The sequence below is a fragment of the Heloderma suspectum genome, chromosome 1 (assembly GCF_057233095.1).
Source record: "Heloderma suspectum isolate Gila_16-S chromosome 1, 16-S_ref, whole genome shotgun sequence".
NCBI classification, from domain to species: Eukaryota; Metazoa; Chordata; class Lepidosauria; order Squamata; family Helodermatidae; genus Heloderma; species Heloderma suspectum.
In genome coordinates this window covers 317,631,035-317,652,927 of record NC_139458.1, presented here as the reverse complement: position 1 = coordinate 317,652,927, position 21,893 = coordinate 317,631,035, and the positions used below count along the sequence as shown (strand labels likewise).

At 45.7% G+C, this 21,893-nt stretch overlaps 1 long non-coding RNA gene across 2 annotated transcripts in view; it reads right to left on the bottom strand.

Moving 5' to 3' along the window:
- Nucleotides 1-15,397: 15,397 nt before the first annotated feature.
- Nucleotides 15,398-21,893, bottom strand: part of LOC146359375 (uncharacterized) — a 28,873-nt gene continuing 22,377 nt past the window's right edge. Inside the window, exons 4-6 of one of the 2 annotated variants that reach the window (XR_014787260.1) lie at nt 19,897-19,985; nt 17,986-18,102; nt 15,398-16,086 (exon numbers count right to left, since the gene is read on the bottom strand). This is a non-coding gene — a long non-coding RNA (uncharacterized LOC146359375). The remainder of the gene's footprint in view (nt 16,087-17,985; nt 18,103-19,896; nt 19,986-21,893) is intronic. The other variant, XR_014787262.1, reaches the window with a different exon arrangement.

The following is a 21,893-nucleotide window of genomic DNA, read 5'->3' as shown; positions in this document are numbered from 1 at the left end:
CCCCACCAAAAGGGAACGTAAATGGTGTAGTGGCCGCCGTAGCTGCCGCCATTTGCGTTCCCTTAGTTTTGTCATGATAGGCTATGTAAATACTTATGTAGCCTATCACGGCTTCCGCAGGGATGCAAATGGCGTCCCTGCATTAGCCGTGATAGGCTACGTAAGTATTTACGTAGCCTATCACGGCTACATGGATGAAGCGAATGGATCGACATATGGATAGACAGGATATGGATAGACATGCTTCTCAGGCTGTTAACATACAGATAGGGATGGCGGAGAATTTCTCCACAAATCTCGGGGAGGCCGAATGCCAACGCATTCGGCCCCCCGAAATTGGTGGTGAAATTCTCTGCCCCCCCGCCCCCCCCCAGGATGGGACTTACCTCATGCAAATGTCCCTCTCTGTGGCAGGTCCCAGCGGCGGTTCGGCGGTGTTTTGGCGGGGGCAGAGGCGGCAGCCGGTCTTCCGATCAGCTGCCGCCACCGCCATTACAAAGTAAATGTAAAAAAACCCCAAAACACACATGTGATAGGCTACGTAACGATTTACGTACCCTATCACGGCTAGATTTCCAAAGTCGGCTGTGATAGGCTACGTAAATCGTTACGTAGCCTATCACGGGTGACTTTGAAAAAAAAAAGCGCGTACGCAAATGGCGGCGCCCATGGGCGCCGCCATTTGCGTTCCTTATTTGGGCCCGGGTAGTCTACATAAAGATTTACGTAGACTACGGTGAAAATAAGGGCAATGCTATTTGCGTTGCCCTTATTTTCGCCGTAGTCTATGTAAATCTTTATGTAGACTACCCGGGCCCAAATAAGGAACGCAAATGGCGGCGCCCATGGGCGCCACCATTTGCGTACGTGCTTTTTTTTTTTTTCAAAGTCTCCCGTGATAGGCTACATAACGATTTACGTAGCCTATCATGGCTGACTTTGGAAATCTAGCTGTGATAGGCTATGTAAATCGTTCGTAGCCTATCACATGTGTGTGTTGTTCTTTTTTTACATTTACTTTTTTATTTCGTGGCCAGGGAGACGGGGCGCTCCTCCCCGGCCTGAATTTTGGCCGGGCGGGATGGGGTGACTCCCCCCCCCAGCCTGAACTTCAGGGGGAGAACCGAAGAGCCTCCCCCCCCACCATGAAGGAAGCTGCGGAAACAGGTAAGGGACTTTCGTCCATCCTTACATACAGAAGGCTGGGCCTGAAGGCTCCCCCACTCCTGTGTGAGAACGCAGGAGGAGGAGGAGAGTGCGGGATGTGACCTGAGGGATGCTAGACTGTGGCACAGAGTAAAGTGGGAAAAGTTAGAGGCGGAGCTCAGATGGTCAACCTGGTGGGCGATGCGTGAGGGTCGACGTAGGGGAGCATCACTGGACAGGAGGGGCATCCCTCCCTAAGTTATTTTAGCCAGGAAGTCCTTGTTCAAACAGCTGGAAACATCGTATTTCCCCTTTGTATCCCCTGTTTTCATTCCTTTGTAGCCTGAGAGTCTTTGGGGATTTGCATCTGTAATGAACCTGTTGATAGTGAATTAAAGGTGTGAGACTGAAGCCTCTCTTCTTGTGTATGTACATGAGGAAGGTGGGGGCCAAGGGAACGTGACACTCAGGCACCACATGATATCCCTCTCCTGAGGCTGTAGATGCTCCTGTGACTTCAGGATAGGGAATCAGATCCTTCCCCCTCTCTTGCCCCTTTGCAGCTGCCACAACAGCAACCTTTAGTGGTCATAATTTATAGTAGCCTGTCCTACAAGCTAATTTGGAGTTACATGAAGCCATAACTCATACGTCACAACTTCGTCAGTCCTGAAACTTCTCCTAAGCAGCTGCATTGCATGACCCCAAGTTCTAGAATTCTGAGACATAGATTTATAAAAATATTTTTATACTATGCATGCTTTTAATTTTATCATATTTTTACATGGTTAACACTGAGACATTTCCTCCTGATAGAGGCACAAAATCAACAAAAGTAGCATTTCCCATTACTACTGTCCTTGCTGGGAAAATCTGAGAGTGAGTGATAGGAAATGCTAGATCTAAAGGGAGGGATCATAACTCCGTGGCAGAGCACTTGGTTTGCACGCAGAAAGTCCCAGGTTCAATCCCCGGCTTCTCCAGGTAAGGCTGGAAATAATCCTGCCTGAAACCCTGGAGGGTCACAGCAGTCAGTGCTGACAGTACTGGATTAGATGGATCAATAGTCTGATGGAGTATGAGGCAGCTTTGTATGTTTGCATATATGCAAATTCTAAATCGGTTGAGGCAGCTGTTAAAGGCTCAGGACTTCTGACAAGAAAAACGCTACTGTACACATGATGAGTATGCAAGAAATTGTTAAGAAATAGTTCCAAACAACACACCTGACTATCTATTGATAATTTCTAATTAACTTACCACACAACTCCTATAAAGAGCCCAGTAAAACTCCCATGAAGAGCCCAGCAATAAACAGCTAAGAAAACTGTCTCTCTATTTATTTGGTCAAACTGAAGACAAAACTGTTGGCAAAGTTGCACCCAAAGAAACATAAGAGACTGAATGACAAAATATTCATCCCAGTGGTTTTCAAACCAATTTAATGTATGAGCAAGCCCTGGAGAGTGAAGCAACTGGAGGAAGGAAATAAAGAAAGTGACATAAAAGGAACCCAAAAGATGTGATATGGATTAGAAGACTTGGAGGGCTTGAAGCTTGCTACAGTATATTTTCTTGCATTGCATACACTTCTGTCTATGTTTTCATTTTACTCTTCTATTAGTTTCCTAATAGAAACTAGTTTCCCACTCCTTTGGGTTTCAGCAATGATTACCCCATAGCTATTATGGCTGTCTTGCTGTCTCCTGAAGAAAAATAAAATAAAAAATTCACCTCAAGGGTTCATAATTTCAGACAATTACTTTCTGTGTAAGAAAACAACAAAGCAAATCTTTTTATTGAAGACAAGCTTACATATTTACAGAAATTCAAGTTGCCTTTAGACAATTTGGCATGGAGAGATGGAACTGGATATGCTCCACTCATTACAAAAGAAGAAAGCTTCACTAAAATGAATCGTAGCATCTCACAAATACATATTTGTTCAATTCAAGGCTAGCTTGATTCTCTCAGAGAATGTTACAGACAATGCATTAGAAATGCGGGACATGTAATCTATATTAGGATCATACCTTGATTAGATATATTTTAACCAATTAATTAATCAATTGAGTTAATTTTTTATTTATAAATTAAATCTGCATAAGGAGAAAAACAATATTTCTGAAGCAAGAAGCATACTTTGTTTTTAGATGATGCACACTGATGCCATAGCAGAAATCATCTTAGAAGAGGCTTTTTCTCCTGTGTGTGAGAGAAGGGAGAATGTCTCTTTTAAGATGGTGGTTGCAGCTAAATGGAAAAGCCTGATTTCATAGAATAGTAGGGTTGGAATGGGCCTTTAAGACCATCGAGTCCAACTCCCTGCTTATTGCAGGAATTGAGCATCCCTGACAGATGGGTGTCCAGCCTCATCTTGAAATGATGAGGCTGGAAATAATGAGGCTGGATATTAATCATTTAATATGGTCCTTGTATTTAAACATTATAAACACTTGAATTAAAATAATTATTTATTTATTTATTAAATTTCTTAATCGCCCATCTGGCTGGTCACCCAGCCACTCTGAGCAATGTACAACAATAAAAACAGTTTATACAATAAAATTCAACATTAAAAACATCACATTTCTAAAATTACCCTAGCCCACCCCAAATGCCTGCCTGAACAACCATATTTTTAATGCATGGCGGAAGCTCATTAAAGAGGGGGCATGGCAAAGTTCCCTAGGGAGGGAGTTCCACAGAGTGGGGGCCACCACAGAGAAGGCCCTCTCCCTCATCCTCACCAGCCTAGCTGTCCTGGCTGATGGGACAGAGAGAATGCTGTCTGAGGCTGATCTTGTTGAGCAGCCTATCTGGTGTTGCTGGAGGCGGTCCTTGAGATAGGCTGGGCCGGAGCCATATAGGGTTTTAAAGGTCAAAACCAACACCTTGAATTTGGCCCAGAAAACAACTGGTAGCCTGTGCAGCTCCTTCAGCACTGGAGTGACGTAATCTCACTGGCAGCTGCCTTTAATCAGGTGAGCCGCCGCATTCTGTACCAGCTGCAGCTGCCAAACCATCTTCAAGGTTAACCCCATATAGAGCGCATTACAGTAGTCTAAACGAGAGGAGACCAAGGCATGTACTACCGATGGGAGCAGATGGTCGGGAAGGTAGGGGCGCAGCCGCTGTATCAGATGGAGTTGGTACAGCACTGCCCAGCTCATGGCTGACACCTTAGCCTCCATGGACAGCTGGGAGTCTAAGATGACACCCAAGCTGCGGACCTGGACTTTCAAGGGTAACCGTACCCCATTCAACACCAGGTCAACATCCCCAACCTCCTCTTGTCTCCCACCAAAAGTACCTCGGTCTTGTCAGGGTTCAGCTTTAGCTTATTCCTCCCCATCCAGCCACTCACCGTCTCCAGACATTTGGACTTGGATTCTACGGCCAACCTTGGTGAAGATATGAACGAGAGGTAGAGCTGCGTGTCATCTGCATACTGATGACACCGCACCCCAAACCTCCTGATGATACCCCCCAGCAGCTTCACATAGATGTTAAATAGCATCGGGGAGAGGACGGAACCCTGTGGCACCCCACAAGTGAGTGGCCACAGGTCCAAAACCTCCTCTCCCAGTGCTACCCTCTGGTACCTGCCGGACAAGAAGGACTGGAACCACTGCAATACGGTGTCTCCAATGCCCAACCCCTCCAGGTAGTCCAGGAGGATACCGTGGTCAACGGTATCAAAAGCCGCTGAGAGGTTGAGGACAACAAGGAAGGAGCATTCGCCCCTATCCAGAGCCCTCCTCATATCATCCACCAAGGCAACCAAGGCTGTTTCTGTCCCATGCCCAGGCCTGAAGCCTGACTGAAATTAGGGATGTACGAAAGGGACTTACCTTGTCCCGCAGCTTTTTTCGGGGTGGGGGGGGAGGTGCTTCGCTTCTCCCCCCGAAGTTCATGCGAGTGGGGGGTGTCTTCCCGCCTCGCCCAGCTGAAATTCAGGCCGGGGGGGAGGCTTCCCACCTCGCCCCCAGCCAAAATTCAGGCCGGGGAGAAGCGACCCGTCTCCCCGGCCGCGAACTTCAACAGAAAAGTAAAAAAAAAAAAAAAGCCCCGTGATAGGCTACGTAACGATTTACGTAGCCTATCACGGCTAGATCTGCAAAGTCAGCCGTGACAGGCTATGTTAATCGTCACGTAGCCCATCATGGGTGACTTAAAAAAAAAAAAAAAAGCGCGTACGCAAATGGCGGCCCCCATAGGGAGCTGCCATTCGCGTTCCTTATTTGGTCGCTGTAGTCTACGTACAGATTACGTAGATTACAGATTACGTAGACTATGGCGAAAATAAGGGCAACGCAAATAGCGGCAAATAGAATTTCTCCCCGAAACTACTTCGGGGGGCCGAATACGTCGGCACTCGGCCCCCCGAAGTTTCGGCGAGAAATTCTCTGACACCCCTAACTGAAATGGATCTAGATGATCGGCTTCTTCCAAGTGTGCCTTCAACTGCATCGCCACCATCCGCTCAATCACCTTGCCCAAAAAAAGCAGATTCGAGACTGGGCAAAAGTTGTTCAGAACTTGGAGATCCAAGGAGGGCTTTTTTAAAAACGGTTTTATCACTGCCTCCTTGAGGGCTGATGGCATCACTCCCTCCTCAAGGGAGGCGTTCACCACCACCTTGATCCCCTCACTCAGCCTCATCAGAAGGAAGAAGCTGGAACCAATCCCACAAAACCGGTGTGCCACAGACCACCTCCTGCTCACTAACTGTATCCACAGCGCATGGAATAATACTCCTAATCCAATCAATTTTAACTGCAAAGTGCCTTGCCAAGGCCTCATAGGAGGCCTTAGAATGCTCCAGCGGTTTTCTTCATTAAAAATCCCAGTGGCACCTTTTTTAGTCAATAAAGGCTGCAATCCTACACCCACTTACTTGGGAGTTCCCACTGAGTTCAATTCTGGGTAGACTTATATAAGATTGCACTGTTAAGTGCATTCCTATGTATGTCTATGCAGAAGGAAGTCCTATTGAGTTCAGTGGTGTTTAGTACCAGGTAACTGGGTATAGGATTGCATCCTAAACCTCCACAATAGCCCTACATGTGTGTGTGTGTGTGTGTGTGTGTGTGTGTATTATACATATATATATATATATATATATATATGTTTATATTCTAAATCTATATAAATTTAAAGTAATTTTGTATTCAGAATCCATCCCTGTCTCTGAAATCTATTATCAGCTTTTCTTAATTATATAAATGTTCAAATGATTTTATCATATTAATGGCACAATTCTATACATGTACAGAGATCTACAGAAACACAGCACAATATGCATAATGGAAAATGTGTTTCCATAAACAAGTAAATCATGTTTTTTGTTTCTTTTTATGAGCTTATTATTCACTTTCCATGCTTAAGCACTCAAAGTGACATGTAAAAAGAGAGAGAGAGAGAGAGAGATAAACACTAGAAACAAGCTTAACAAAAATATTAATTAAAATGTGGGATGCAGTTCTCTCAGTGCACTATTATTGTGTTATTGTCAGCATCTTTGTTTCTTGCTTTTGTTGATTTTTCTTTGCAATTAAGAGCTCCATATCACACATAGATAAATAAATAAAGATCAGCAACCACTATAAAAACATCAGCCATAGCCATGTGCTATCTAAAACCAACTTTGAACACAGAATTAAATAGCAGCATTAACAAGGCAAGAGTAATAGAAGTATGCAAAATCCTCAGACAAACCCAAGATGAATAGCTCCACTTCAGAGGCACTCAGATCATATCCAATACATGGCTGCTCAGGACTAGGGATGTACGAAAGTCACTTACCTTTTCGAAGGGTGACATTTGCGGTGGGGGGGAGGTGCTCTGTCCCTCCCCCCGAAATTCTCTCCGGCTGGCTCCACTCCGCAGAGATTCCATGGAGCCACCGGCTGGGGCTGCCCGCAGCCAGAAATCTGGCTGCTGGGCAGCCTGCAGGGACACATATGGCGGCTGCTGTAGCCGCTGCCATTTGTGTCCCTGTATTTTGCTGTGATAAGCTATGTAAATATTTACGTAGCCTATCATGGCAAAAAAACAACAACAGCGAACGCAAATGATGGCAGCTACAGCAGCTGCCATTTGCATTCCTTTTTTTTTTGGCGTGAATGGTTACGTAAATATTTATGTAGCCTATTATGGAGGGGAAAAAAAGGAACGAAAACGGCGGCCAGTACACCATTTGCGCCCCTCTTTTGCCGTTAATAGCCTATGTAAATATTTACATAGGCTATCACGGCAACAACAACAAAAAGTAACACAAATGGCATCCCTGCGTTAGCCGTGATAGGCTACGTAAGTATTTACATAGCCTATCACGGCTATAGTGATGAAGCGAATGGCGGCCATGGACGCAGTCACCATTCGCAAGTCAGCGCAAACAGCAGCAGGTAGGTGTCCCGTTTCGCGCGCCTTTCGCAGGGTGGGGGGCAGGGGGGCTTTGTTCAGCCACGGATTTTGGGGGGCTGAATGCACTGGCATTTAGCCTCACTGAGATCCATGGCGGAATTCTCTGACATCCCTACTCAGGACGAAAGAGGGATGAGGTGAAGCAGACTGGTCCTGAGGCTTTGCAACCTCCGATTCGGAAGGGTGTTTCTGGTTCCCCCCCTTTTCTGACAAATTGACTTCTTTGCCTTCCACAAGCATTTCCAAATTCTCTATAAATAGAACCCGAGGAGAATGAAGCAGCGGAAGAGGTGCAGTTCTATGACTTACAGCTGTAACTTCTAACCAGAAGATGTCTTTACCATAGTTCTCCTTTTTCTTTCCAAGGAAAATGCTTTTGGGATTTAGAAGGAATATAACAGTTGTCTGCTGTTTCAAGTGTTTCACTGCTTTGTGCGACTGTGGCCCAATCTACATGGAAATGGTTTCAGAAGTGTTTTCAGGTTACATCTGGATTTTCATGAAATCGCTTTGGTCCAGCAGCAGTAGAGATGGACGAACTCATTAGAGCCTGTGCTTGGCAGGTGCTTGAGCAGCTGTTGCTGCCCCCCCCACAAGCCAGGCTGTGGGAGCCCCTGGAGGGCTCTGTGAGCTGTCCAGGAGTGTGCCGCAGCTGCCCGCTCTGCTATGCGAGTCACTGTCTTTTACCCAAGATGGGGCTCTATTTTCGTAGATTTATTGTTGTGCACAACGGTGGCCAGAAAGGGCCATTTCCACAACATTAAGAGGCCTCTAATGTTGTAGAACTGGCCCTTTCCAGCCATCATTGTGCACAACAATAAATCTATGAAAATATAGAGCCCAATCGTGTGTAAAAGGGGCTCTATATTTGTACTGGGGGGGAGGAAGGATTGTTCCTTTCTTTCCCTCCCATCCCGGGCCAGCTACGTAAGGGCAGTGGCTTGATAAGAGGAGGAAGGCGAGAGGGACTCACCTTCCTTCTCCCATCAAGCCACTGCCTTCACATAGCTGGGGTGAGGGCAGATACAGGAATGATCCTTCCCCCTCCATCCTAGCTCCCATGAAGACAGCAGCTTGACAGAAGGAGGAAGGTGAGAGGGATGCCATTGTTTTTTCTGCTTCTTTCACAGGGAGGGGAAGAATTTTGGAGAATTTTCTCCTTGGGAAGGGGGACATGGTTTCCATATTCTTGAAGGTTCTTCTATTTTTATTTTTTAAAAAACACCCCCTTCACTTGAGGGGCCCAGGACTCTTATCCAGCCAGGAGTTCCACCTGAATGCCTATTGGAGAGGGAGAAGTCACATGGTCTCCTGGAAATTCAGAAAAAAAATGCCAGGCTGGAGAAGAGTTCTGGGCTCCTGCAAGTGCAGGGGGTGCTTTAAATTAAAAAAAAAAAAAATAGTGGGAAGACGCTTCAAGAATTGCCTACACTTTAAAGAGGGATGTGGAACCCTCCCCCCCCGGCCCCCAGAGAAAATTCTCACCTTTTCCAGCCTCTTTTGCAGGAATTTTTGTCCCCCCACCCCAAAATGCCAAAATGGAAGAATCAAAATTTTCAGTACAGCACTGGTTTTTACAAATGGCAGATGAAGTGGTAAAAAGCTACATGCAGCCCCAGGGACTGCCCCACTTCAGGAGGGGTTTTTAAAAGGGCTTTAATGGTATTCAGTCATGTGCATCCCCACCTGTATTCTAAAGTGTCAACTGCTATGGGAAAATGTGGCCAATACTTTTTCCATTAGTGTAAGTGAAAGGGGAGCCACGTATGGGTGAAGGTGTTTCCTTAGATATGCAGGACGTGGGCCATCTAGCATCACTGATAATATGGCAGTTCAAAAAAGGGAGAAGCAGATCCTGAATTACTAAGGCTGCCTTCCAGATCAATTTCAGATCAGAACCTAGACCTTCTAGGATCCAGTCTGATCCAAAATGTAGCTGATTTGGCTTTGTGGTCTATTTTGCTGGATATTCACAGTAACCCTTTGAGCCTGGCAAATAAAATACAAGATAAAGTTTATTCCATTACATGTTACAATTTTGGAACATCATGTTCTCATAAGTGGCAAACATGACATCAGCACTGGCTTTATTAACAATATGGGATGAGCAAAACACCCAAGTGACATCTAAGGAATTAATTGTGTTTATGCTGATGGTGGCTCATGGGGTAATAGCAGTTGGCAAACTAAAGAACTTCTAACACCGAAGTCTTGGTACATGGAGATGTGGAAAACAACCAAGGCAGAAAAATTGATGTACAAACTGAAATTAGCAAAAGGAAATGTCAGAAAATATGATTCTTATAAAACACGTCATGACTTTATTTTATATGCCAATCAGGAACAAAGCCTTTCCTCAGATTATGGAAAATATAATTTGTTATTATGCAGAACCATAAAGAAAAACTCCAAACAGCCAATGGATTCCACCTATATTTTTCTCTGTAAAGGGGGAAAACATTAAATATACTACCGTCTGTCAATAGCTAGATTTGAATGTGATGTGTGGGGGTTTTCGTTTTGGTTTTTTTTTGTTTGGTCTTTGTATTTGGAAAATTAATTCTTAAAAGTTTATTCAATAACATAACCCACCATTTCATGCATTATTGGAAATGCACACTGGCAAGTTGGCAACTGTAATTACTTAAAACATTTTTTTAAGAATAAACTATTGAGTGACAATAGCTCTGGTGGTACAAATTAACTTCCAGATGGCTTGTACTATACAAACAATGATCAGGCTGACTGGAAACAGTCCATGACAGAGAAATCTATTTCTCAGAATGACTGAAAACTAGAGCTATTACGAACTTTGGGGGTGCGGGGAGGTGAGGGATATTCAGCGCCAGAATATCTACCTTGTGAATGGAGTATTCAAATGATATATGTTTTGGGAGGTTTCTCAGGGGCTGGCGAGAGCATGTGTAGTTCATGCATACTTTAATGGGAATGCTGTAGATAGATACGTGGTTTGTTGGGCAGTGGATAGAGTGAGTATTCAGAGAGAGCAACTTGTGGCCCTCCAGATATTTTGGTCTAAAACTCCCATGATTCCTCACCATTGGCTATGTTGGCTAGAGATGGTGGAAGTCATACGCCAAAACATCTGGAGGGCCATAAGTTGCCCACCTCTGGAGTAGATGTTCATCTCTCTGCATTTCTCTGAGGTGTCAAGCCCTGTTCACACATTCCTTCCACACATAGGGCAAATATGTGGAGGGTAGAGTGGGACTGTGCCTCCTGCCCCTGTCCCCATCATCACATACTGGGTCAGCTCCATACACACAAATGCTGACATCCACATGCTGAGTGCAGACATGAGACTATCAAGGGTAGAGGCAGGAGGCACAGCCTTGCTTTGCTCACCATGCATTTGTTAGGGAATGCATGAATAGTGCTTTGCAGATGCCCAGTTTTAGTTTATAGCAAATATGGAGAAGAGTGTCATTCACCACATTGGAAGAGGGAAGAAAGATCAAGCCCTTTGAAACATGGATAGTAGAAGTGAAGTATCATTCTGTTCTGGCATTAGTATATGGAAACATCTGTCCTTCAGCAACCAAGAGAAGTTCATTCATTATATCATTCCTTAAAATAGTGCACTCATCTTCCAAGAGATAAGCCTAACCTATATATTTCATCCCTGAGATGAATCTGAAATGTATTTATAGAGACATGATTTCTGAGAATCTACATTACTGAAAATACCAACTATTATCTGCCCCCTTTAATCCTTTCTTATCTGACTCCATGGATGTAACTCCTTATTAAATTCTGCTGAAAATTCACCACATAAAATTATGAGTGGTTTTTCTTCTAAAGACATAGTCCAATCTACTCCATTAATCAAAGGAAAAAAATATGCTTCAGGAGGTAAAAAGAGTATCTCTTCTTTTGAGCAAACACCATATTTGCCACTGGGATTGCTAGACAGTGTTACTAACATTTATTCTCTCCTCCTTGCTCCCAGGCACACACTATGGGGCCAATCCTGCTACCAGATGTTCCACAGAAGAGGAAAAGGGGATATGGCAACCACAGTTTTACTGGGCATATAACAGCCATTTACAGGCACAACTTGACCAAACATATTCTATGGCCACCCAATTTCTGTGAGAACTTGTGTCCACCAATTAGCAGCCATCCTTTCTCTAATGGCCACATCATGATTATATTTTCTTCAGCTCACTTAGTACTGATATTATGTTAGGATCAGTAATTTGTGTTCTAATTTGTAGGTTTGAACATGATTTTCTCCACAGTGATGCCACCATATCCACTGAAGCCCCCAGGAACAACTCCAAGACCCACTGTAATCTGAACAAGGACTGGCAACCCGAAAGTGCCTCGCACTAGGACATACACGTCAGCTGCTCCCCAAGCAGGGCAACTGAGGCAAGGCAAATAGAAGTCAACCCCCACCCGTGCCAGGAAAAAGACAGATCAGACCAGATTCAGAAAACAGATCCATGGAGAGGAATGTGCTGGCAAAAACCCTGCATGGTGTCAGGCTTCCATGCTCGAGTAAAACACCTATGGTCTCCTTCAGGTGCACCTGGGCTGGTATCACTGAGACCTGCCAGGTGACTTGTAGTTCCCTATTTGGCCCCTTGTTCTCTTTCCCATCACCACCAGAGTCAAAGTGAATACCTTTTTAGGGGTAACCAAGGTGGGGTATGAAAGTTATCAGCTACATGAGTAACACAGGAAGTGAACTGCAGGCATGGAGCAATCCAGTGGAGCTGTGTGTAACATCATGTGTGCATGCTCACTGGATGTGATGATGGTTGGGAGACATGAGCCAGGGCTGTCTGACTGTAGCGTAGCTGTGATTAAGGTGTTCCAGAATGTCACACATTGCTGGCCACTTGGCATTTCTGTGGGTGTCAAATGTTCATTTCCAAAGGCCTGTCCCAGCAATTTGATTGTTGTCCTGTTGTCCCTTTTGCAAACTGTAAGTGTGTGTATATGTGTGTGTATATATATATATATATATACACACACACACACACACACCGTCGTCTTTTCCTCACAGCTCATGAACATTTCTGTTTTCTTTTTTCATCTTCTGTCTAAGACGCTGCAGTGCATTAAGTGAATTTAAGACTGCCATGATATAACTCCACAAATACACCTCGGTCTTGTCATAAGGACCTTTTGGAAACTCGTGTCTAATTGCCCTTTTCTAGAAGCCATAATGCCTGCAAGTGCCAGGCATTTCTGAAAAAACAAGCCCTAATTTGCTACTCAATCATTTCTACCAATGTTGTCATTTGCCCAAGCAACTCTGAATGCTTTCCTCCCCCTTCCATGCAGCATACATTTCATATTCCAGTTTATTTCTTTGAAGTTGAATTTCTTGGGCATTCCCTGACAGTGTTTCTAATTTCTCTCATAGTCTTTTTGAAGTATTTCTCTCCTGGCTAGTTTTTACTACTCCATCCAATTTAATATATTTTGCAATTTTCATTATTAGGATGAGCTAGACATGCAGTGGTCCAAACCCTACAATGATGTGTGCAAGGACAGATTGTGAGGCTCTGTCAATAAACATGGATGCATATTCTTATAGATACTCATAAGCAGTGCCTTTGAATGCCTACATGTTAATGAAGATATAACATGTTGCTGTCACCAATAATCTATCACAATTTTATGCTATCTTATTTGATTCCTTGTTTTTGTAATTTGTTTAATGAGAACTTAAACTCAGCAATTGTAATTATTTTTAGGAACATTAATTGCAGATATAGATAAAGTCTGAACAGTAATGACTTGTTTGCTGATGGGTAGGAAAGCAATGAAGACTAATGGGCCACTAGACTAATAGCCACAAATCAAAGAAGCTGCTGTATATGCAGGAAGAGGACTGAAGCCATGGAAGAAGTGCTTTCATGTGTGGAAATTACCAGGAACAATGCTCCACATGGCCATGAACCAAAGTATTGGAGGGAATATATCATTATCATTTGGATGAAAAATGGGGCCATCCAAAAATGTCAGTGGTTTCATAGAATAGAATAATAGAATAGCAGGGTTGGAAGGATCCTACAAGGCCATCGAGTCCAACCCCCTGCTCAATGCAGGAATCCAAGTCAGAGCATCCCTGACAGATGGCTGTCCAGCCTCGTCTTGAACGCCCCCAGTGTGGGAGAGCCCACCACCTCCCTAGGTAACTTGTTCCACTGTCGTATTGCTCTAACAGTGATGTTCAGCCAGAATCTGGCTTCCTGTCACTTGAGCCCATGATTCCGTGTCCTGCGCTCTGGGATGATCAAGAAGAGATGTGACAACCTTTCAAGTACTTGAAAAGCGCTATCATATCTCCCCTCACTCTTCTCTTCTCATGGCTAAACATGCTCAGTTCTTTCAGTCTCCCCTCATAGGGCTTTGTTTCCAGTCCCCTGATCGTCTTTGTTGCCCTCCTCTGAACCCTCTCCAGTTTGTCTGCATCCTTCTTAAAATGTGGTGCCCAGAACTGGACACAGTACTCCAGATGAGGCCTAACCAGTGCTGAGTAGAGGGGGACTAGTACTTCCCAGGATTTGGAAGCTATGCTTCTATTAATGCAGCCCAAAATAGCATTGGCCTTTTTTGCAGCCACATCACGTTGTTGGCTCAGATTCAGCTTGTGATCTACAACAATTCCAAGATCCTTCTCACTTGTAGTGCTGTTGAGCCACGTATCCCCCATCTTGTAACTGTGCATTTGGTTTCTTTTTCCTACGTGCAGAACTTGGCATTTATCCCTATTCAATGTCATTCTGTTGTTTTCTGCCCAGCGCTCCAGTCTATCAAGATCACTTTGAATTTTGTTTCTGTCTTCCAAAGTATTAGCTATCCCACCCAATTTTGTGTCATCTGCAAATGTGATCAGCATTCCCTGCACCTCCTCCTCCAAGTCATTAATAAAAATGTTGAAGAGCACTGGGCCCAGGACTGAAGTTTATACATACTTGGCAGACACTCTAAGAATGCAGAATATATAGGTTTGTAGATAAACAAAAAAGATTAAAAAAAATAAACCAAAACAATCTGACAAGGACCTGTAAGCTTCTAGGACTTACAGAATGTTGATAGCAGAACATTATGTCATTCCAAAGGTGCATTGTGAGGGAAAATGGTGACTGAGGGCAGGTACAATAGGAACTCTGCCACTGTCCACACGTGCAGCAGCAAGAAGCCAGCACTTTAAAACAAAACAAAGGGAGGAAATCCACTGGTATCTGGTAGTGTCATACCCCAAAGGAAAAAAAAAAGACAGAACAGTCTCCCATATTTGCCACCTTCAAATGGGGGCTGGGGCCAGCTTTGGCATGGCATTAAAATCTTCTGTTTTTGTAAAAGCTGTGATCATAAATGTCACATTTTTGTGGCTATTTCATGCAATAGTAAAACTCCTGGAGGGAGCAATCCTACGGCCGCTAGTCAGTGGCTAGATGGCCATAGGATATCTGGTTTTCCAGGAACGGACCTTTACCCCGTTCTGCGCTGCCTCGGCAGCACAAAAAAGCCCTGTGCTCCACGCTTGTAAGAGGAGTGCGGAGCAGCCAAAACAGGACATTATGGGGGGCGTTCCAGGGTGGGGAGGGCAGAAATGCCAGTACGACACATTCTACAGTATGTGTCGTCCAGCAGCCTCCTCCCCCGCTCAGCCCTCCCGCGGCTAGACAGCCACAATCGGCTGTCTAGCTGGAAATGCAGGGCATGAGGACTGCGGCGGGAACGATCCCCTCTGTATTTCTCCTGCCCCGCATTGGATAGGCGGTCACCTCCAAGTTTGGAGGCAGCCACCAATGTGCAGAGGATTGCACCCTTAATTGTCATATGAAACATTTATTCTCTAACCATTCTCAGCTACAGTACCACCACACATTGTGTGTTTTTTAATCATTAAGATCTAGTTACTTCAAAATGAACAGTCAACATAAAGCATTCTGCAGATGACAGACATATATCCAGTGCTTCAGGCCCATATTAACATTGAAGCTGTTCTCCACGTCACATGAATGTAACAGAGCACCATGTTATTAAGTAAGATATATGACAGATGTTTCTTTTACAACAGATGACAGTTGAAGCTAGGCCACTAACAACAAGAGGGAAATCCATATGTTTCTGTTGGCTTTCAGTGTTACAGAATGTTTGAATCTCACATATATTGAATCTCACATATGTTCCCTTAAACATAGGCCTAAGAACAGGAGGTCATGCAATCTTGCTTATTTGAAAATATAGAATCAAGAAAACTAAACTACTAAAGCATTAAGAGCCAAGAATAAAAGTTTACAATTTACTTCCAGTTCACTGTAGGTATCTCTACAGCAGCCTAAAATCCTGCATTTAAAATGGGACTTTCTGCTTCTGTTTTAAATGCAAGATCACAATGACTCCCTTTTTCACGTGTCTCCTTCCCCCCGCCCTTCTCTCTGTAGCTGAATCTTCCGTTATCTTTCACTGATCTCGCTCCTCTTCTTGGTTCTTGCCGCTTTTACTCTTTAATGGAGGAAACTGAAGAGGAACAGAATGGGGTAATTTGATAGCTATCTAAAAACGGAACAAAGGGCATTTAGTGCAGGAGATGCCTTGGATGATCACGGCATCATGTAAAGAGCCTGCAAACTTCCATGAAGGAGCAATCTCAATTGCAGGATAAAAGCTCAGTGTGAAGGAGCCCTGTGTTGACAATTCATTCTGAAGTAACTTACTAGATATTTTTTACTCTCAGGAAAGTGGGTATAAGACTACACCCTAAGCCTGAGACAAAAAATACAGTAAGTGCAGACAGAGTTTTCAGTTGAAAAAGAGATGGAGAGGGACATTCAATATATTTACATGGTTATATTAACCTCTCTTTTAAAGTTTACTAGGGATGTCAGAGAATTCCACCAAGGATCTCGGTGAGGCCGAATGCCAGTGCATTTGGCCCCCCGAAATCCATGGTGGAACAAAGCCCCCCTGCCCCCGCCCTGCGAAATGGGCCCAGAATGGAGCACCTACCTGCTGCCCGTCCCCTCTGCATTGTGAATAGTGGCCACATCTGCGGCCGCCATTCGCTCCTTCCATATAGCCGTGATAGGCTATGTAAATACTTATGTAGCCTATCACGGCTAACCCAGGAACACCATTTGTGTCCCTGCGGAAGCCGTAAATACATAAGTATTTACATAGCCTATCACGGCAAAACTAAGGGAACACAAATGGCGGCGGCTACGGCGCCTGCCATTTGCGTTCCCTTTTTTTTGCCATGTGATAGGCTACGTAAATATTTACGTAGCCTATTATGACAAAAAAGGGGCGCAAATGGCGTAGTGGCATCCCTAAAGTTTACCCCTTTTCAGTTAAGGGCAAGATAGCCAAATCTATTAAGCAAAGAGACAAGCAAAATGATCCACAATTCCTCTTCCTGCTTCTTCTTCAACCTGCTAGCATTTTAGAATACCACATATAGTATGCATCTCCTGACTTGGGGAGTGTTTCCACCAGCCATTTCCTCTGAGCCGGCTGCGTGTTGAGGTCATTAGGGATACATGACGTCATGGCCATCCAGCAGCCATCCCGGAGTTTATCAGGGAAAAAACAGATTTCCTGAGACTGCTTAAAGTCCAATTCTTTTCCTTAACTTGGGTTCTCCTCACTATAAGGCTTCAGGCCTGGTTTTGCAACAGAAACTGCCTTGGTCGCCCTGTGGGATGACCTCTTCTGGGAGAGGGACAGGGGGAGTGCGACCCAGTTGATTCTACTGGATGTCTCAGTAGCTTTCGATACCATCGACCATGGTATCCTTCTGGATAGGTTGTCCAGGTTGGGAGTTGGAGGCACTGCACTGCAGTAGTTCTGCTTCTACTTGAATGGCTGATTCCAGAAGGTGGTGCTGGGGGATTATTGCTCTGTGCCATGGCAATTGTGCCATGGGGTTCCACAGGGCTCTATTTTATCCCCCATGCGGTTTAACATCTACATGAAACTGCTGGGGGAGGTTATCCGGAGGTGTGGGCTGAGGTGCCATCAATATGCGGATGACACCTAGCTCTACCTAGGGATGTTAGAGAATTCCACCATGGAGGCTGAATTCCAGTGAATTCGGCCCCCCAGAATCTGTGGCAGAATGGAGCAACCCGCCCCACTACCGCACAAAAGTCCCGCGAAATGGAGCCTACCTGGCTGCAGCGGTGGCGGCCACTATGCAGGCTGCCATTTGCGTCCCTGGCAAGCTGTGATAGGCTACGTAAGTATCTATGTAGCCTATCATGGCTCAGGGCAGGGACGCAAATGGCTAGGGATGGCGGAGAATTTCTCCCCGAAACTTCGGGGGGGCAGAGCGCCAATGTGTTTGGCCCCCCAAACAAGTTTCGGGGAGAAGTTCTCCGCCCCCCCCACCCCCCGCACCCCCCCCAGGACGGGACTTACCTTTCCCGAATGTCCCTCCCGGCGGTGGGTCCCGGCAGTGGTTCGTCAGGTCTTCGTCAGGGGTAGGGGCGGCAGCCGATCTTTCGACCGGCTGCCGCTGCCGCCATTCCAATAAAACTAATAAAAAAAAAAAAATGCCCCCATGATAGGCTACATGACGATTAACGTAGCCTATCACGGCTAGATTTGCAAAGTCAGCCATGATAGGCTACGTAAATCGTCACGTAGCCTATCACGGGTGACTTAAAAAAAAAAAAAGCGCATACGGCTAATGGCGGCCCCCATAGGGAGCCGCCATTCACGTTCCTTATTTGGTCACTGTAGTCTACATAAAGATTACGTAGACTATGGTGAAAATAAGGGCAATGCTATTTGCGTTGCCCTTATTTTCGCCGTAGTCTACGTAAAGATTTACGTAGGCTACAGCGACCAAATAAGGAACACGAATGGCAGCTCCCTATGGGAGCCACCATTTGCGTACGCGTTTTTTTTTTTTTTAAGTCACCCGTGATAGGCTACGTGATGATTTACGTAGCCTATCACGGCTGACTTTGCAGATCTAGCCGTGATAGGCTACGTTAATCGTCACGTAGCCTATCATGGGGGCATTTTTAAAAAAAACTTTTTATTTCGTGGCCGGGCGAGGCGAGACGCCTCCTCCCCGGCCTGAATTTCGGCCGGGTGAGGAGGGAAGCCTCCCCCCCGGCCTGAATTTCGGCTGGGCAAGGCGGGAAGCCTCCCCCCCCGGCCTGAACTTCGTGGGGGGAGCAGCAAAGCGCCTCCCCCCCACCGCAAAAAGCTCCGAGACCAGGTAAGTGACTTTCGTGCACCACTACAAATGGCGTAGCCGCTGCCATTTGCATCCGTGTCATTAGCTGTGATAGGCTACGTATATATTTACGTAGCCTATCACGGCAAAAGACAGGGGCGCAAATGGCGTAGCGGCCGCCATTTGCACCCCTGTCTTTTGCCGTGATAGGCTACATAAATATATATGTAGCCTATCACGGCAATAGGAAGGAATGCAAATGGCGGCCGCCGTAGCTGCCGCCATTTGTGTCCATGTCTTTAGCTGTGATAGGCTACATATATATTTACGTAGCCTATCATGGCTTAAGACACGGACGCAAATGGCGGCAGCTACGGTGGCTACCACTTGCATCCATGTGCAGCCCAGCGGCCGGATGTCCAGCTGTCGGTGGCCCTGGCCGGTGGCTGTGCAGAGTTGCTGCAGAGCGGAGCTGGCCGAAGGGGATTCCGGGGGTAGGGACGGAGTGCCTCCCCCCCACTGCGGAGCCAGGTAAGAGTTTTGTACATCCCTAGCTCTACCTCTCTTTGTCATCAAACCCAGGTGAGGTAGAAGCTGTTCTGAATCAGTGTCTGGGCATGGTAATGGACTGGATGAGGGCCAATAAACTGTAACTCAATCCAGGCAAGACGGAGGTACTATTAGTGGGTGGTTCATCTGCCCAGCTAGGTGATATTCAACCTGTTCTGGAGGGGGTTGCGCTCCCCCTAAAGGATCAGGTTCATAGTTTGGGGGTGCTCTCGGACCCAGAACTGTCACTTGAGGCACAGGTGAACTCAGTGGCAATGTGCACTTTTTATCAGCTTAGGCTGGTATACCAACTATGCCCTTATCTGGGCAGAGATAGCCTAGCTGCAGTTATCCATGCTCTGATAACTTCTCGTCTGGATTATTGCAATGTGTTGTACATGGGGCTGCCTTTGAAAACAGTCCCGAAACTTCAGCTGGTCCAAAATAGGGCAGCACAATTGTTAGGGATGTCAGAGAATTCCGCCACGGATCTTGGTGAGGCCGAATGCCAGTGCATTCGGCCCCCTGAACTCCGTGGCGGAATGGCCTACCCCTCCGCCCTCCCCGCGGATCCCCCCCGGGCTGAGACTTACCTGGGGCGGATCTTCCAGGTGGCGGCGGCTCCGGCGGCGGCTTCGGCGGCGGCAGCAGCAGCAGCGGCGGCTGGTCTTCCATTTCCAGTCTTGTTAAAAAAAAAAAAAGATGTGATAGGCTATGTAAAGATTTATGTAGCTTATCATGGCTGGGTTTAAAAAAAAACACACACGACATGATAGGCTACGTAAATCTTTACGTAGCCTATCATGGCTGGGTGGGTTTAAAAAAAAAACCCACGTACGCAAATGGCTTATTTTTGGCCGTCTTAGTCTACGTAAATATTTACATAGACTATGATGGCGAAAATCAAGGGGAACGCAAATAGCGTAGGGGGTGCTATTTGCGTCCCTTTTTGATTCACCGTTTTAGCCTACGTAAAGATTTACGTAGGCTAAAACAGCGAATCAAAAAGGGACGCAAATAGCGCCTGCTACGCTATTTGCGTTCACCTTTATTTTCGCTGTCATAGTCTATGTAAATATTTATGTAGATTCAGATGGCATTTGCGTACACGGGGTTTCACCCCCCCCCCAGAGCCCTCCGTGGCCAGAAATCCGGCTGCGGACGGCTCTGGGCTGGGCTGGGCCTGGCTGGCTGCTCTGTGGAGCTGTTGCGGAGCACAGCTGGTCATCAGGATTCTGGGGGGGAGGAATGGATCGCCTCCCCCCCGTCCAGGATTCTGGTGGGAGGGACGGAACGCCCCCCCCCCACCATCAACATAATCCGCGAAAGGTAAGTCACTTTCATACATCCCTAACGATTGTTAACAGGGACTGGCCAGCGAGCTCATATTATGGCAGTACTTTTTCAGCTGCACTGGCTGCCAGTCCATTTCTGGGCCCAATTCAAAGTACTGGTATTAACATTTAAAGCCCTTAACAGCTTGGGGCCAGGTTATCTGAAGGATCGCCTCCTCCCATATGTGCCTGCCTGGACCTTTAGATCATCCTCAGCAGCCCTTCTCCGTGAGCCCCTGCCAAAGGAAGTGAGGCAGGTGGCTACTAGGAGGACGGCTTTTTCTGCTGTGGCACCCTGGCTGTGGAATGAACTCCCTAGTGAGGTTCGCCTGGCACCTACATTGTATTCCTTTCGGTGCCAGGTGAAGACCTTTTAATTTTCCCAGGCATTTTAGCGTTTTAGCTTTCTAGAGTTTTAGCTTTGCTGTTTTAAATCTGTATTTTAAATTCTGGCACTGCTGCTAGGTTTTATTGTGGTTGTATTGTGAAATTGTGGTTTTGATGTTCTATATATTTTAAATTGTTTTATTGTGTGCTGTTTGGTTTTAATTTTTGTGAACCGCTCAGAGAGCTTCGGCTATTGGGTGGTATAGAAATGAAATAAATGGAATGAATGAATGACAACAATGAATGAATGAATAAATAAAGTTGTTGCATGCCTCAACCCCCACATTTAGCTCGGGTATGCTAGCCCTGCCCAGGGGTGTGCCTTTCACCATGAACTCAGTCAAAGGGTGTTTCCTCCCACTGTGCTGAATGAGGCTTGCCCTCTGAATGCCCACAGAAATAACAGAGAAGCCCCTCAACTGACACATTTTAAAGCCCAATTCCTTAAGTGTGATTAAGTGCTATCTTGAAGCTGTGATTCATTGCCTTAGGAATTGCCTTAGGAAGTACGTCACAGCTTAGTTATCAATATCCTACGGGTTATAATGGGGGCTGGTTTCTGACTTTGTGTTTACTGCTCTCTCTCCCACAACAAACCTATTACTGTCTCCTCAGAAGTAACTCCCATTGTTGTCAATGGCATCCTGAGGGTTAAAATAGGGGCTGGTTTCTGTCTTTGTGTTCTCCCCCCATCCTTTTTCCAGCACAGGCTATGTTTATCTACTCCCATTGTGCTCAATGAGGCTTGCTCCTGAAATGCAGGTGCATCTGGACTTTCAGGAGAAAGGCAGGGAGAGGGGGAAAGCCTTTCTTATTGCTTGAGCAGCCCCTGCCAGTCAGATGACATTCATTCCAACCCCCACCCCCCA